Raw genomic sequence first — 16,165 nt, forward strand, 5'->3', positions numbered from 1 at the left:
TTCTGCTCATTGAGGTCCTCCCTAGTTGAGGGGTCAGGGTTCCATCCAACACTCAAAGATGTGTTTTCCTTCTCTGATTTAGCTGCTTCCACTCTTGGAACCCCAACCCCAACACAAGGGGAGGGGCTTTTCCCTTTCTCCTCCTTTTGAGGGCCTAATTTAATTGCCTCAATTATCTCAAGGCTTTGAAAACAAAAGCCAAAAATTGTACCTAACTCCTACCCTGCTTTCTGCCATGTAATAGCACCTCCCCCTCTTGCCTGCACAATCTCCCATCTCCCGGGCAAAAGAATACAAAGGCTTTTCTCTTTTCTTTAGGGAAGGGAAAAATTCATTGAAAACGATCATATTAGTGTATCCATAAATATTCCTTCCATGGTTGCTAATAGACTATATGGACTGTTTTCTCCTCTGTGCTTGCCTACTCTCTAGGGGAGTTTCTTAGTGAGATGGTTAAAGGAAGAGAGAAGGAAGTAAAGAAGTTTCGAGAACTAAGATAATTTAATGCTAGATGAATGATGGGTTTTGGAATTAGTAATCAATAGCAAGCTGTATGTGCAATGATATGAGGTGTGAACAACATTTGATAATACTTCAGATGTCCTTTCCTCCCTCTCCTCACAACTCTGGGGGCCACACTGACCCCCTGTGTCCCTTCAAGTGTTTGGTTTTTGCCATAAAATACCTGATGTACTTTCCTGGTGGTTTCCCAGAGGCCCTGTGACTCTTTAAAAGTCTTCCTCATCAGCTGACTGATTCCTGCAGTTCCACCATTAGAGCTATATGTCTTTTAAGTGGAAATAGCCTAAGAAGGTTGTATCAGTTTCCTAGAGCTGCTGTATTAAAGTACCACAAATTCAACAACAGAAATTTTTTCTCTTACAGTTCTGGAGGCTAGAATTCCGAAATCAAAGTGTCTGCAGGGCCATGCTCCCTCTGATGGTTCTGCAGGAAACTCTCCACTCCTTTCTCCTAGCTTCAGGTGGTTGCCTGCTGTTCTTGGCATCCCTTGGCTTGCAGCTGCATCACTCTAATCTCTGTCTCTTTCTTCCCTCTCTCCAAATCACTTTCTCCTTATGAAGATACCAGTCATTGGATTTAGGGTCTGCTCTAGTCCCGTATGACCTCATCTTAACTTAATTACATATGCAAAGACCTTATTTGCAAATAAGGTCGTATTCACAGATACTGAGTGTTAGGACTTGGACATATCTTTTGGGGGGATGCAGCTGAACCCACAACAAGGGTTTGCATTAAATTATTTATAGGTACTTATAGATTATGTCGACTGAAAAATATGCACAACCTAAAAGTTGAGAATTCTGTTTTATTTGGTGGACTTTCTGAGGACTCAGGCCTGGGAGGCAGCCTCTCAGATAGCTCTGATGGACTGCTTTGAAGAGGTAAGGGCAGAGCCAGGATATATAGGAGTTTTTGCAACAAAACCCAGATATTCAGAACATCAAAAGATTACTCTTAATTAAAGAAAACCAGCCATCTCAAGTTAATGAATTTAGCACTTTTCTATGTATGGGAAGATGCAAGGGTCTGGGCTGATTGAAATCATTGCTTTGATATACACCTCAGCTATCTAGGGCCAGTATCCTGTTCTTTCCCATCTTGAATCCCCTTAGGGTGCACCGTTGGGGGGCAGATGCAGTGGCTGGTGGCTTGATGGCTTGGCATCCTTTGTTTGCTGATATGGAGGCCGCATTTTTCACTCACGGTTAGTTTGAAGGAAACATTTTTAGCAGGCTTTCTTTGAGAAGGAATTTTCATCATCTCTGGGACTTGATGGTGGCGGGTGGGGCAGGGAGAAGAGCCTGGGGGTATGCTGCCTACTGCACTTCAATGCTGAGGGTTGGGTCTGCTCTGGTCCTGTGATTTCTCTCACATTTTGATCATGACAAGCAAGAGGAGTCTGAGAAGACAAAGGAGCTGTAACTGGACAAAGAAGCAGGAATTAAGTGATTTTGTTGGAATTCTAGATGCATCCAAAGGCAAGTAAGTCTTGGTATAACATCCATGATTTGAGTAAAATGCCTTTCTCTAATTCGAATCGTTTTGAGAGGTGAATGAAATCTCACATTCATAAGTTTTAAAAATTTGCCTTATCTTTTCTTCATCTTTGGTTGTTTCATAATTGAACTATGAAACATTTGGCTTTGGGTTTCCTTTAATGGGATTTGTTTTATAATTCTAAGGAACGATTGGGTTGTTACTCCTTTTCAAATGTATCCATCTTAATTATTTGACGATTAGAAAAACTGTCAAAGTGTCAAAGACAAAACTAAGGCACAATTAACAAAGGCTGTTTATTCATGAACTTTCAGCAAGGAAGCCTTCTGTAGGTTACTTTGGTTTCAGCAGGGGTTCAAAGTTTAGAGAGGAGAGTTAGTTTGATAGTGGAAAGTTAGGAAATACGGAGACAGTTTCTAATTGGCAAGCATTCTGCTGAAGTGGGATTTTTGGAAGCAGGGGAGACTTTCTAACTGTCTTTAAATACACCTAGCAGTCCCTGGTTGGCTGCCAGGGGGCAAACTAGCAGTTTGGGGACATTTTAAAAGAAGAAGGATTGTTTAGTGTTGGGGCGGAGGGTTTTATGTGGCTGGCTAGTTCCTGGAACAAGTGGAGGCCGATAGGGTGCTTTTTGCAGTCAAATTGCCATCGTGGCCCTTATTGGGGGAAGAGGATCTGCCATGGCAGACAGTTTCCCAGAAGTCATGAGAGCTATATATATTAAGTGATAGCTTTAGATAATACTACATTCCGTAGTAATGGGATGTAAAGAATAAGATAGACTACTAACCGGCAGTTTGAAACAAAGCTGAATTTATTTGCTTGCCTGGCAACACTCAAATACTAGCTCAGCAAGTCTCTCTTAGCGGAAGTAAAGGTCTAGATATAGATATGAAAAAGAAGAAAGTGCAGCCAAATCTGGCCTCTTTACCCCAACACCGAATTAATTCTCGGAGACAGAGTTTTGGGTGAAGTAGAAAAGAATAGCTTTATTGCTTTGCCAGGCAAAGGTGGTCACAGTGGGCTAGTGCCCTCAAAACTGTGTGTCCCGACCTCGACGGGGTAGTGAGAAGTTTTATAGTAATGGTTCAAAGAGGGCGTGATCAGCTGGTGGACATTCTTCTGACTGGTTGGTGGTGAGGTAGGTGGCAGTCAGCATCATCAACCTTCTGGTTCCAACTGGTCTGGGGTCTACTCATTGTGGGCAGCAGACAGTTAACTTCTCCCACCTGGTGGGGGTTTCAGTATCTGCAAAACAGCTCAAGGGGGCTTCCCTGGTGGCGCAGTGGTTGAGAGTCCACCTGCCGATGCAGGGGGCGCGGGTTCGTGCCCCGGTCTGGGAGGATCCCGCGTGCCGTGGAGCGGCTGGGCCCGTGAGCCATGGCCGCTGAGCCTGCGCGTGCGGAGCCTGTGCTCCACTGTGGGAGAGGCCACAACAGTGAGAGGCCCGCGTATCACAAAAAATAAAAAATAAAAAAACAAACGAAAAAACCCCAAACAGCTCAAGGATGTGTGTCCCTTGAGGGGGAACCAGGATCCTGCCCCAAAGCTGCACTATTGTGTCTTTTGACTGTTCCTCCCTTGTCTCTGCATCCCCTCCCTTCCCTAATTAGTAACTGTTTGAACCTGCCCCTTTGGAACTGAGGGGTGAAGCCTATTTCCTGTAATCAAGAAATGGGGGACACAGAAAGGCTTTTGTGCCCAGGAGCCCCACAGAGTCCTGCTTGGTATCAAAAGTACATCAAATGTACAACTGAAGCAAGCTTCTGAGTTCAGGTTTCTGGTTGGCTCATAAAGAAGGTTGTAAACTCTTCTATGCGAGTGGCCACGATTATGTTTTTCATTACCAAGGGTCAGAAAACCTAGTTTCCAAAAATCCGAGATAGGATGTATTAAATTCCAGGGGGTTTAGATGCATTCAGTGGAATGCTCATATGCACATGCAGGAAGCTCAACAAATTTTTCTTTAACAAGGAAAACTTATATCAACATTAAAGAAAGTTGAAGCCAAGAAAAACATCAGTAATCTTAACAACCCTACCCTCTCATACAATGTTTTATTTTGGGGTATGGCTTTTAAGTTTTTGTCCAGTAAGCACACATTTAATAGTTGTAAACATACTCTACGTACTGTTTTGTATTTTGCTTTCTGACTTGACAGTATCCTAAAATAGTTTTCCATGTTACTATGTGGTCTTTATTATTAGGATTTCAATGGCTATATAATCTCCCAAATGGATATAATATCAGTATTTATTCACATCTCCCATTTTTGAATATTTGGTTGTTTCTTATTACCTGTGTTATGTTTATAGGGCAACAGTGAACATCTTTTTGATTGAAGAATTTTTTTCTTCTTTTGAATTATTTCCTTAAGATTACTTCCTCCAAAGTGAGCATTTGCGTCAAAGGGAAGGAACATCTTCTGTCTCTTAATGTGAGGGGCCACATTTCCTCCAATTTCCGGTGGATGTTCCCTTTACCCCCACCCCACCCTAGAGCAGTAGATGGGTGCCAGTTTTACCGCAACTTTGCCAGCATACATTGTTCTTGCCATCAAAAAAAATCCTGCTAATTTAATAGCGTAAGATGACGCCTCAAAATTACTTTAAATTGTTCTTTCTTTATTTGGGAGGATAAGCATTTTCTCATATCTTTATTTCCTAATGTTAATTACCTCTTTATGTTCTTTGTTCATTTGAACAAAGATAACGCATGGCCCTCTTCTCAACCTATTCCAATCAAGACTTAATGAAAAGGAATGCCCTTCTGTTCTTTACCTTCTGCATGGGGTGGTTGCTTACAGCAAAAGCAGTCTTTATTTTAAAAACCTTCCTTTTGCACTTCAGTCCCTGTAATATATATAAATAAGAGTTCTTTGGCATACTTGTCCTTGATGAAAAGACAGATTTCTGTTATCAAAAGAACCTTCCAAGAATAATACAAATGTCTTCAGCTTCTGATTATTTTTTTCTCAGCCAAATTAAATGGCATATTTTAACATCTATGATCTATTTAGTCAAGATGTGTGCCTTCTAGGAATGACTTATACAAAAGTGTTCCTCCTAAATTTTCTTTGATTTGCTACCAATTGCGATCAGTTGATCCCTTTGTACCTCTCTACCCAGCACCCCTTCCCTACACTGATGTTGCAACCATCGACTTATTTTCTATATTAGAAGGGATATATCAGTTATTAATCACAAGCACTTTTAAGTGTTTTCACTTTTCCATTGACTCTTTGTTTTAGTGGAGATTGATTATCCAGTATTTCCACTGTAGGAGGAATGAATGTGAGCAGTCTTGTACATTTAGCCCTACTTTGCGATTTCATATAAATACCATTATCTACCATTCATAGGGCTTGCCCCAAAGTCAATACATAATTTTTTTTTTTTTTTTTTTTTTGCGGTATGCGGGCCTCTCACTGTTGTGGCCTCTCCCGTTGCGGAGCACAGGCTCCGGACACGCAGGCTCAGCGGCCATGGCTCACGGGCCCAGCCGCTCCGCGGCATGTGGGATCTTCCCGGACCGGGGCATGAACCCGTGTCCCCTGCATCGGCAGGCGGACTCTCAACCACTGCGCCACCAGGGAAGCCCAATCAATACATAATTTTACCATCAGGCAAATTTTTCTGTAAAGGGCCAGATAGTAAATATTTTTGGCTCTGCTGGCCACATAAAATCTCTCCTTCTTCATTGTCACCATTATTGTTGTCATCATCATCTACAATCCTTTAAGAATGTAAAAAACATTCTTAGGTCTGGGCCGTACAAAAACTGGATGTAGTTGGAATTTGGATTTGGCATATGTTCTGTAGTTGGCCATCCCTGATCTAGAAGAATTCAGAAAAAAATTATTATTATTTTTCTTTGTGAGTGAAATGATGCATGAATAGGATTAGTTAGCTAGTTTTTTTTTCTTTTTAAGCAATAATAAGAAAGCACATTCATGGCAGTGAGGATGGGCCTCATCTGAATGGTTAATATTTATCTTAACATAGCTGTTTTTGAGTAGTTGGTGGTATTTTCTTAAAAAAAGAAGAAGCGGCCAGATAATATTTGGAGCTTGGGTTTATTTTCTGTACTTCTTCAGGAAAGTCTTGCAATAAGTACCAAAATGAGTACGCTTCCTGATGGTGCTTTTGGAAACCTAGTGATGATCATTGTCTTTAGAACTGAATTAAAACATGGGCACCGAAAGGGCTTCATAACAATGTATTTTTCCCTTCTTAGATTTGTACCCCCAGAGTGCTAATCAGTTATGCTTTACATTGGCCAGAAGGACTTATTGCACAAATATGTAAGTGAAGATCAGTTGTGGCACTGGAATTTTACCTTATAATACATTTCCCAATAGATCACATAATGGAGCATCTCTGTGAATTTTTCTTGTATAATACTTTATTTGAATTTTTTTAACATCTTTATTGGAGTATAATTGCTTTACAATGGTGTGTTAGTTTCTGCTTTATAACAAAGTTATTTGAATTTTTTAAAAGTTCAAGATCAAAGTGGTTTCTGGTGAGATCTCTCTTCCTGGCTTACAGATGGCCATCTTCTTCCTGTGTCTTTACATAGCTTTTTCTCTGTGTATGTAGAGAGAGAGGGAGCTCAGATGTCTCTTTCTCTTATAAGGTCACAGTCCTTTTGGAATAGGGCTCTACCTTATGACCTCACCTAACCTTTATTACCTTTTTATAGGCCCCATCTCCAAATACAGTCACATTGGGGATTAGGGCTTTAACATATGAATTTGAGGGAGGGGACACTAATTCAGTCCACAGTACAGTCAAAACAGATATTACAGAGTTCATCTGTTTACTTCATTCTGTAATCAATTCTAAGAAATTGTAATTTTATTTCTGATGCTGACAACTTGGCCTCTGTGCACCGTTGCTGAATCGAATCTTGGTGACAGAGTTTTGGGTGAAGTAGAAAAGAATAGCTTTATTGCTTTGCCAGGCAAAGGGGGACACAGTGGGCTCGTGCCCTGAAAAACTGTGTGTCTCAACCTGGGGAGATTTGGTGAGGAGTTTTATAACAATCGTTCAAGGGTGGGGTTGCTGTTAAGGATCATGGTGTGGGCAGGGCCTGTACTCCTTTAATCTGGTCTCAGGTGGTCTCCTGATGAGCTTCTCCAGGTTATCAAACTTTGATCTTCTCTGGAATGAAGAATGCTAACATCTTCCATTTGTTGGGGGTTTAGTTCTGTAAAGAGCTCAAAGATATTATGTGTATCCCTTTAGGGGGAACCAGGACCCTGCCCCAAGGCTACACTATTGTTTCTTGGCTGCTCCTCCCTTGTCTCTGTGTCCCCTCCCTTCCCTGATTAGCAACTATTCAAATCTGCCCTTTGGAACTTGGGGAAGGTCGTGGAGGCTGGAGTCTATTCCCTACAAACAAGAAATAGGGGACACGGAATTACATTTAGAATAGATAAGCAACAAGGTCCTAATGTATAGCAAAGGGAACTATATTCAATATCCTGTGATAAACCATAATGGAAAAGAATATAAAAAATGAATGTATATATGTGTATAACTGAGTCACTTTGCTGTACAGCAGAGATTGGCACACTGTAAATCAACTATATTTCAGCAAAAAAATGTAAAAAAACAAAAAAGAGAAATGGGGGACATGGAAAGGCTTCTGTTCCCAGGAGCCTCACAGGGTCCTGCTCAGTTTCATTTCTAAGCCCATAGAAAGTTTGTAAAAGCAAACTGGAATAAAGAAGAGGAGCTGCTATAGGGAGACATAATGGCTGACTGCAGATAGGAAGGGACATTGGACAAGAGACTGCCTGGGATCAGGGGACTAGAGAAAAAATAGGAAAAGAAGATTCAAACATCAATTAGCACAATAGTCTGTGGCCATGGAATGCAGAGGTAAGTGGCCCTACAGATTCTGCAAGAACCTGAGGGCATCACTCAGTAGAGCTGCAGGGCAGTGAATGCAAATGACTAAGTCAGTACGAAAAGTCTCCTGTTTAGGAGGAAAGAATGTAACACATTATAGGTAGGATAGTTTGGGACAAGCAAGTGTGATTGTTTAGAACCACAAACCCTTAACTCCTTGGAGAGGTCTTAGGCCATCTTTACTGTCTTTTCTTACTGGGGAGCAGGGTTCAGGAGCCACATTGCCAGTAAGGTTCAAGACCCATACTACTGTTACTGAATGCACAGTGAGGCTAAACAAACTGAAACGTCGGAGTTTGGAGCAGAGAAAGGTTTTTGGTAGGGCCAAGCAAGGGTACCAGGTGGCTTGTGTTCAAGAACCCCAACCGACCTCCCTGATGGTTTTGGGGGAGAAGTTTTTATAAGCAAAATTTGGGGTGAGAGCTTCAGGGTGTGACTTTCTTCTGATTGGGGTGGCGTGAGGAAACAGGGCGGTGCTCCAGGAATCTTGTGCTCAGCCTGAAGTTGCCATCCTCCACCTGGGTGGGGGCCTTAGTTCCTGCAGAAGAGCTCAAAGATATGTATATCCCTTGAGGAGGAACCAGGACCCTGCTTTAATGCTGCACTATTGTTTCTTGATTTCTCCTCCTTTGTTTATGTATTCCCTTATTTCCCTGGTTAGCAACTGTTTGAATCTGCCTTTTGGAACTCAGGGAAGGTCTGGAGGCTGAATGAAGCCTATTTCCTACAAGCAAGAAATGGCGGACACAGAAAGGATTTGTACCTGGGAGGGCCCCACAGAGTCTTGCTCAGTTTCACTACCAGGTTGTCTGGTGTATCTGTTCTTCCCCTTTTCACTCCTTACCTCTGCCCAGAGGAATCTTGCTCTAGTCTGGGTCCTCAAATCTTTCTTCCTTTATTTTTTTTCCTCAAACTTTTGTTCTGTATTCTGGAGTCTCTGTGTTCTTCTAGGTCCTAGGGGATTACTCTTTTGGAAACCGAAGCTCTTTTAGGAAACTTGTAGACAATTTTGCCTTTTAGTCCCCCCTCTTGCAGCCAAGGAACTTAAAGCTAACTCTGAGCTTGAATGGGATGGGGGGAGGGGAAAACTAAGAACACACACATTGTTTCCCAGACTCTTCATAACAGTCCTTTGAGGTAGATACTGTTACCATCCTCATTTGCTGGAGGAGGAAACTGAGGCTCAGAGAGGTTAAGTTGTCCAAGGTCAAATAGCTAGTAAGTGATGAGGTGGTAGAGCCAGGATTCAAACTCAGTTTTGTCCGCTCCTATGCTTATAGTCCCTTCCACATATCCTCAGAAGAGAGGAGTTTCCTATCTGATGTGATAAACTTTGTAGAAATGAACTCTGCATTAATTTCTCTACTTAACAAGTAATAGGCACTTCTGCAATCCTACTTTATGAGATCTCGTTATTTTCCACCAGCAAACCTTTGCTATGAAAACAACTTCCCTGAGAAATGGGGCTTGGCAACTGGAGCCAGTAACAGGAAAAACCAACATCAAAACACACAGACCATGTGTCCCAAATGGTTGGACCTTGCTGGGAATTAAATAACAAGATAGGTAGACCAAGGATACCTCTTAATTGTACAAGTCCAGGAGCAGTATTTAATTTCATTTCCTAAAAGAAAATGATAAGCAGTCTGTGTAATTAGAAATGAACTGCCGTACTCTGAATTATGCCAACAGCAGAACAGGAGGAAAACATTAAGCAAAAATGTAAAAAACAAAAAAAAACCAGAAAAAAACCCCTCTTGTCAGCATTATTTTTACTTAAACTGAGTCTTCATGGTTGACTTTTGCACAGAGAGCTTTTTATTTTCTTCCTGTGTCCGTGGTGTTCTCCATGTGGGAGCTGATGGTCTGGATCCCAGATTCAAGAGCTGGAAGCTTCACCCTGCTGAAAAGTTTAGGCTGGCTTCAGTCAGCAGGCTGAGGCTTCATCAATGGCAACACCTCTTAGCCATATGTCAACAGATAAACACTATAATAGGAAACAAATGCAGAAAGTGAGTCATAGCTTTCTGTATCCTCCTTAGGAAAGTTGCATTAGTCATACAATGAAGGAATATTCACCCCTTTCTCTTTACCTTTGTATAAAACCTTCTCACCCTGAGTTTCCAAGACTACTTGCAAGCTCCTTTGGAAGCAACAAGTGACTTGGATGACAAGTTCCCAGTGCGAGAGGATGTGACCACCACAGACAAGAACAACATGAAACAGCAAATAAGCTGCCACACAACTGGTTGGTAGATTCAGAGGCCACCCTTTCTCAGAGTTTGGATTTGGGGATGCTTCATAGGGTGAAGTAATCATATAAACAACCAGCTGTGGAAACTAAATAAGCCTTTTCAGAGTTTCCACTTTTGCAGCTGTGGAAAAACATGCAAAATTAAGGTGAGTTTGGTATGGGGGCCTATTGTTAGTGTCAACTGAAAAGAAAAATGCACAACCTAAAAGTTGAGAGCTCTGTTTTATTTGGTGGACTTTCTGAGGACTCAGGCCGGGGAGGCAGCCTCTCAGACAGCTCTGAGGGATGGCTCTGAAGAGAACAGGGAGGAGCCAGGATTTGTAGGAGTTTTTGCAACAAAAACCAGGTAGTCGGACCATCAAAAGATTACTGTTAATTAAAGAAAACCAGATATCTCAAGATAATGAATTTAGCACTTTTCTATGTATTCGAAGATGCAAGAGTCTAGGCTCGGGGAAATCATTCCTTTGATATGCAGGCCAGCTATCTAGGGCCAGTTTTCTGTTCTTTTCCATCCTGAGTCCCCTCAGGGTTCACCCTCGGGGCATTGGTAGTGGCTGGTAGCTTGATGGCCTTGGCATCCTTTGTTTGCCAATATGGCAGACAACATTTTTCATTCACATTAGTTATAGAAGGGCCTTCAAGGATTGAAACCCACTGTATTTTAGAGAAGAGTTGATTATCCCCACTACGTCTCCATTTAGCAGACTGTTTTGGCCTATTCTTAAACTTGGAAGGAATGGATGGCACTTCTCAGTGGATTATTGCCACCATAATTTCATGGTCCTGTTGCAGAAAGGGGGACCCCTTCCAGGGCCCGAGATTGGGCTCTTGTCTAACACTCGGAAGAGAATTGTCTGAGCAGACACAAGTGCTGACAAAGCAAGAGACTTTATTGGGAAGGGGCGCCTGGGCGGAGAGCAGCAGGGTAAGGGAACCCAGGAGAACTGCTCTGCCACGTGGCTCACAGTCTCGGGTTTTATGGTGATGGGGTTATTTTCCGGGTTGTCTCAGGCCAATCATTCTGACTCAGGGTCCTTCTTGGTGGTGCGCCCATCAAGCAGCCAAGATGGATTCCAGCGAGAAGGATTCTGGAAGTTTGGTAGGACATATGGACTGGCGTCTCCTCTCTCCTTTTGACCTTTCCCGAATTCTTCCGGTTGGTGGTAGCTTGTTAGTTCCACGTTCCTTGCCAGGACCTCCTGTTCTAAGATAACTCATGCAAGTGGCTATTGTCTTGCCCGGCCAGGGCTGGCGGTTTCAGTCGGTGTTTCCCCTAACAGTCCTATCCATTGAGGCCCTCATACCAAATATTTAAATTACTTATTCCATCCAATCAGCAACTGGTAAGTACTTTGTGATCCTAGATTTGGCTAATATGTTTTGTTCAGGGTCTAACTGAAGGCCTCTTAGCCATAGTTTGCCTTCACCTCTGAAGGGACTCAATTTACTTTTACCAGGCTGCCCATGGGGTATCTCAACAGCCCTATAGTCTCACACAGTCTTACAGGCAAGATCTTAAGCACATCTAACTTTCTCTAGGAGTACAGGTATGACATCAAACTGATGCCATCTTCCTCCTCTGAGACTCATTTGGGACACTTATTCAGGACATACAAACACAAAAAAGGTATGGACCATTGCCCTACACATAGTACAGCACCCTGACACTTAAGGTTTTGAAATTGTCAAGAAACAGTTGTTAACTCTCTCAGCACCCACGACATTAAAATCGACCCAGCATCTTTTTGGCTTTTGGTTCTGGAGGCAATGTATTCCTCATTTACAAATTTTACTTAAGCCCGTTTATGCTGTTACCTATAACTTGGTCCACTTTAAATGGGGTTACCTACAACAAAAGGCTCTGGAATCTGTCCAAACTGTAATAAAACAGGCGCTCCTGTTAATGCCCCCAGAGACTCCATCACTGTAGAGAATGTAGCGACCTCGCCTCATGCCTCCTGGAGTCTCTGAACTATCCACAATGGTCATAAATTGCCAATGCCTTCTGGTGCAAGAAACTGCCCTCCTTGCCCACATGCTATACACCATCAGAGGAAAAAGTACTGCTCGGGGCTTCCCTGGTGGCGCAGTGGATAAGAGTCTGCCTCCTGCCGATGCAGGGGACACGGGTTCGTGCCCCGGTCCGGGAAGATCCCACATGCCGCGGAGTGGCTGGGCCCGTGAGCCATGGCCACTGAGCCTGCACGTCCGGAGCCTGTGCTCCGCAACGGGAGAGGCCACAACAGTGAGAGGCCCCCGTACCGCAAAAAAAAAAAAAAAAAGTACTGCTCGGACGCTGGGCCCTTCTGAAGATGGAGGCTCTCAGACCCCAAGCATGTGACCCTCTGTACTCAGCTGACCATTATGCCTTGGCTCATGAAAGCAGCACTCTGCAAGCTTGGCATGGCCCCCAAGGCTACGTTGCTACCAGATGGAGCCAAATCTGGGGTCTTCTGGTGCATTCCACCTGCAGGAGTGGGGAGCCTCTCCTTTCCTCAGTTCTTTGCCAGTTGCCATGGAACTGGAGGAGGTCGTCTCTCTCTAAGACCCTATGGGCTACCTGGGAAGCCCCTTGGAATCAACTGATTGAACAACAGTGGGAGTTCATATACTTTATGTATGGCAGTGCCACTATCATATACAATGGAGCTTGCTGGAGGGTTGCTGTTTTCATCCCGTAGCTAGATCTTACCTGATCAAGGGTAGGACCTCAGCACAACTGGCTGAATTTTAGGCAGTCATGTTAGCAATGGATGCCCTGGCCAGAAATTGGCCCCGTTCGCACATTTTACACATTCATGGGTCACTGCTAATTGTCTAGCTGTCTGGCTCGGCCAATGGTAGCAATTCTTTGTTCAAGGTTGCCTTCTTTGGGGTGAAAGACTCCGGAAAGCTCTTGCCTCACACATTATAAATGAATGTCACGCGTCTCCACACATACTAAAGCCACAACACAAGGCCTCAGCAAGACATCTTTTGTTTTTAAAACATCTTTATTGGAGTATAATTGCATTACAGTGGTGTGTTAGTTTCTGCTTTATAACAAAGTGAATCAGTTATACATATACATATGTTCCCATATCTCTTCCCTTTTGTGTCTCCCTCCCTCCCACCCTCCCTATCCCACCCCTCCAGGCGGTCACAAAGCACCGAGCTGATCTCCCTGTGCTATGCGGCTGCTTCCCACTAGCTATCTACCTTATGTTTGGTAGTGTATATATGTCCATGCCTCTCTCTCACTTTGGCACAGCTTACCCTTCCCCCTCCCCATATCCTCAAGTCCATTCTCTAGTAGGTCTGGGTCTTTATTCCTGTCTTACCCCTAAGCTCTTCATGACAATTTTTTTTCTTAAATTCCATATATATGTGTTAGCATACGGTATTTGTCTCTCTTTTTGACTTACTTCACTCTGTATGACAGACTCTATCACCAAGACATCTTTATCCCCTTCAGTGTTCCAGACCTTATTGAGTAACTGAGGCACTCATTTTATTTCTCAAAATATGCAACACTGGGCTCTTGGTCAAGTCATTCAAAAGAACATCTACTTCTCTTACTGGCTTTAGGCTACAGGCCTCATAGAAGGCTATAATGGCCTACTTACACAAGTTCATCCAATTAAATGAAACATGGCACATTTCAGTCATCAAACATCAAGGGTAAATGTAATAAAGCGTCTGCCTCAATTTTTGACGTGTGACTCCCGACAGCTTTCAAACCCACCACTTCCCTTCCCTTTCTACTGCACATTGGGACAAGCCAGTAAGAAAGCCCAGGCATTTATTCCCTTCGTGCTGGTGGGAAGATCAAACTACAAAAGCCCTGGTCCATGTGTGGGAACCCGCACCCCAGCCCTGCCCCCTAATCACGGTTAAACTCCAAGCTAGTTGACCCTTCCTGCTCTCTCGAGCCATTTTTGGACCTCCTTGGGGCCCTGTCCTGCTCCCCGCAGAAAACCTCATTGTATGAATAATCTTTCCAGATGTTCACTGTGTATTGTGCCATCATCTGTGTCGACATCCAAACTGACTTTTGGGTGGAAGTCCATTCTGTTTCTGTGAGATGACCACAAATTATATAATGGCCCCAATATAATAGAAGTTTATTTCTTGCTTGAGTAATGTTCCAATTGGGTATTTCTCATCCATGGTTGGTTTTGCTCCATGTGCTGACCCAGGGACTCAGGTTCCTTCCATGATCTTGTAGCTCCACTATTCCCAAGGACATTATCTTTATTATTTGCATCTCACCATTGAAGGGGAAAGAAAACATGGAAAAGGTATTCCTGTTTCTTAAAAATCAGCCCAGAATAACATACTTTACTTCTGTTTGCATTCCATTAGGAACAACTAGTCATATGGCCACACCTTGATAATAGGGGATGCAGGGGAAGTGCAGTTCTGTGTGTCTTCATAACAAGTCTATACTATGAGGGAGAGCAAGAATTTTAGTGGATGGCTAACCATTTTTTGCCACAGGGACATCATCCATATTTATTGATATCTGAGAACCTGAAAGCAATGTGGCATGGGAGAGAATGTGCGTGTGACAGCTTGGTCTCCAACTACAGAACAGCCATTTTTAGGGTGGAATTGTTGAGAATAGGTATTTCAGGTATTTTGGTAGCTTAATATTTGCTTTCTCTTAAGCCCTCCCTTCTTGCTGCTTCTTTCTTTCCCCTTTTCTCTTTTTCTACTACATGAATAAAGGCCCAAGTGGCAGGGGATGATGGGGTAGAGAGAGAGTGGCGTGGATCAATCTTGCTTGGCTGTATTAACAGGGGAGGGGAGGGCCCATCCATTCTCCCCTCTCTGTATTGCAGGCCCTAAGCCAAATTCCAGTGAGGCCTGTATGTGAAAGCTTTGGCTGCTATTCATGAGGCCTTGAGCTTCTCAGCTACTTTAATTCCAAACAACTCATTTTGAAATTAATTTGGGGACAAATATGTGCTCTATTGAGAAAAGAACCCCCTCAATATTTATTTCTGTTTGGCTCCCCTGTATTGACTCCCCAGCTCCTACACTTGCCCATTCTCCCATCTCTCTATTTTATTTCCCAAGTGTTTAAAAAAATATTATGGTGGTCTAAGAGGCTTGATGCCACCCAGATTATCCTTACATTAGGGTATTTCTTGGTTGTTCATATAATCACTTCTCCTGTGTTCATGCTTATGTATTGAATTTTAACACTGAATGTTGTCACTGCTCCATGAATCAAAACATTAATTACAAGCTAATAAAATAATATTGAGCTGGGGTTGAATGAGAGGAATCAGTGAGCCACAGGTCTTTCATGCTCTCCCTTGGCATATGGATTTAACATCACATCTGATCTAAACACCTGTAGTAGCTAAGCCCACCATGTGCTGCTTTTATTAAAAAAAAAAAACCTCCTCAGAAACATCTTTCCAGGTCTCTTTTTCACTTTAATACCCTTTAAATGATGGAAAATCAAATTTTCCCACTGACTATGGCTTTTGTCCCAAATGATAAATGATGGCTTCTGTCTCTTCCCCTCTCTGTCTGGTTCTGAACGATGTTCAGAATAAGCCAGCTCTTTGGGCTGCGTTTTTGCTGCTGTCAGGGCGTTTATGTAGGATGTGAGCTGAGCTATGGCAACTGCAGTGATTGGATAACAGCTCCTTTAGAGCTGCGTGCATAGCACAAACCATGATGGGGCTTTTTTTGGTTCTTCCCCAAATAGCTGCAGTTCTTGTTTGGGGCTTTAAAACATTCATGTATTTCCGAGTAAGAGAAGGAATGGAAAAAAATTGGGCAATTTATGATTTAGAGAATGAGCCTTACTTCATTACACTGGATGTGTGACTTTGGGCAACACTTTTAACCTTTCTGAGCCTCAATTTTTTTTTTTTTTTTTTTTTTTTTTTGCGGTACGCGGGCCTCTCATCGCTGCGGCCTCTCCCGTTGCGGAGCACAGGCTCCGGACGCGCAGGCTCAGCGGCCATGGCTC

General features: G+C 43.0%; 1 long non-coding RNA gene across 1 annotated transcript; it reads left to right on the forward strand.

Moving 5' to 3' along the window:
- Positions 1-1,412: 1,412 nt before the first annotated feature.
- On the forward strand, positions 1,413-10,654 carry LOC116747279. Its single transcript, XR_004347973.1, has 3 exons — positions 1,413-1,430; positions 1,916-1,919; positions 10,519-10,654. It is a non-coding gene; the product is annotated as an uncharacterized LOC116747279 (long non-coding RNA).
- The last annotated feature ends 5,511 nt before the right edge of the window (positions 10,655-16,165 follow it).

Source organism: Phocoena sinus, chromosome X (assembly GCF_008692025.1).
Source record: "Phocoena sinus isolate mPhoSin1 chromosome X, mPhoSin1.pri, whole genome shotgun sequence".
In the NCBI taxonomy this organism is placed as follows: domain Eukaryota; kingdom Metazoa; phylum Chordata; class Mammalia; order Artiodactyla; family Phocoenidae; genus Phocoena; species Phocoena sinus.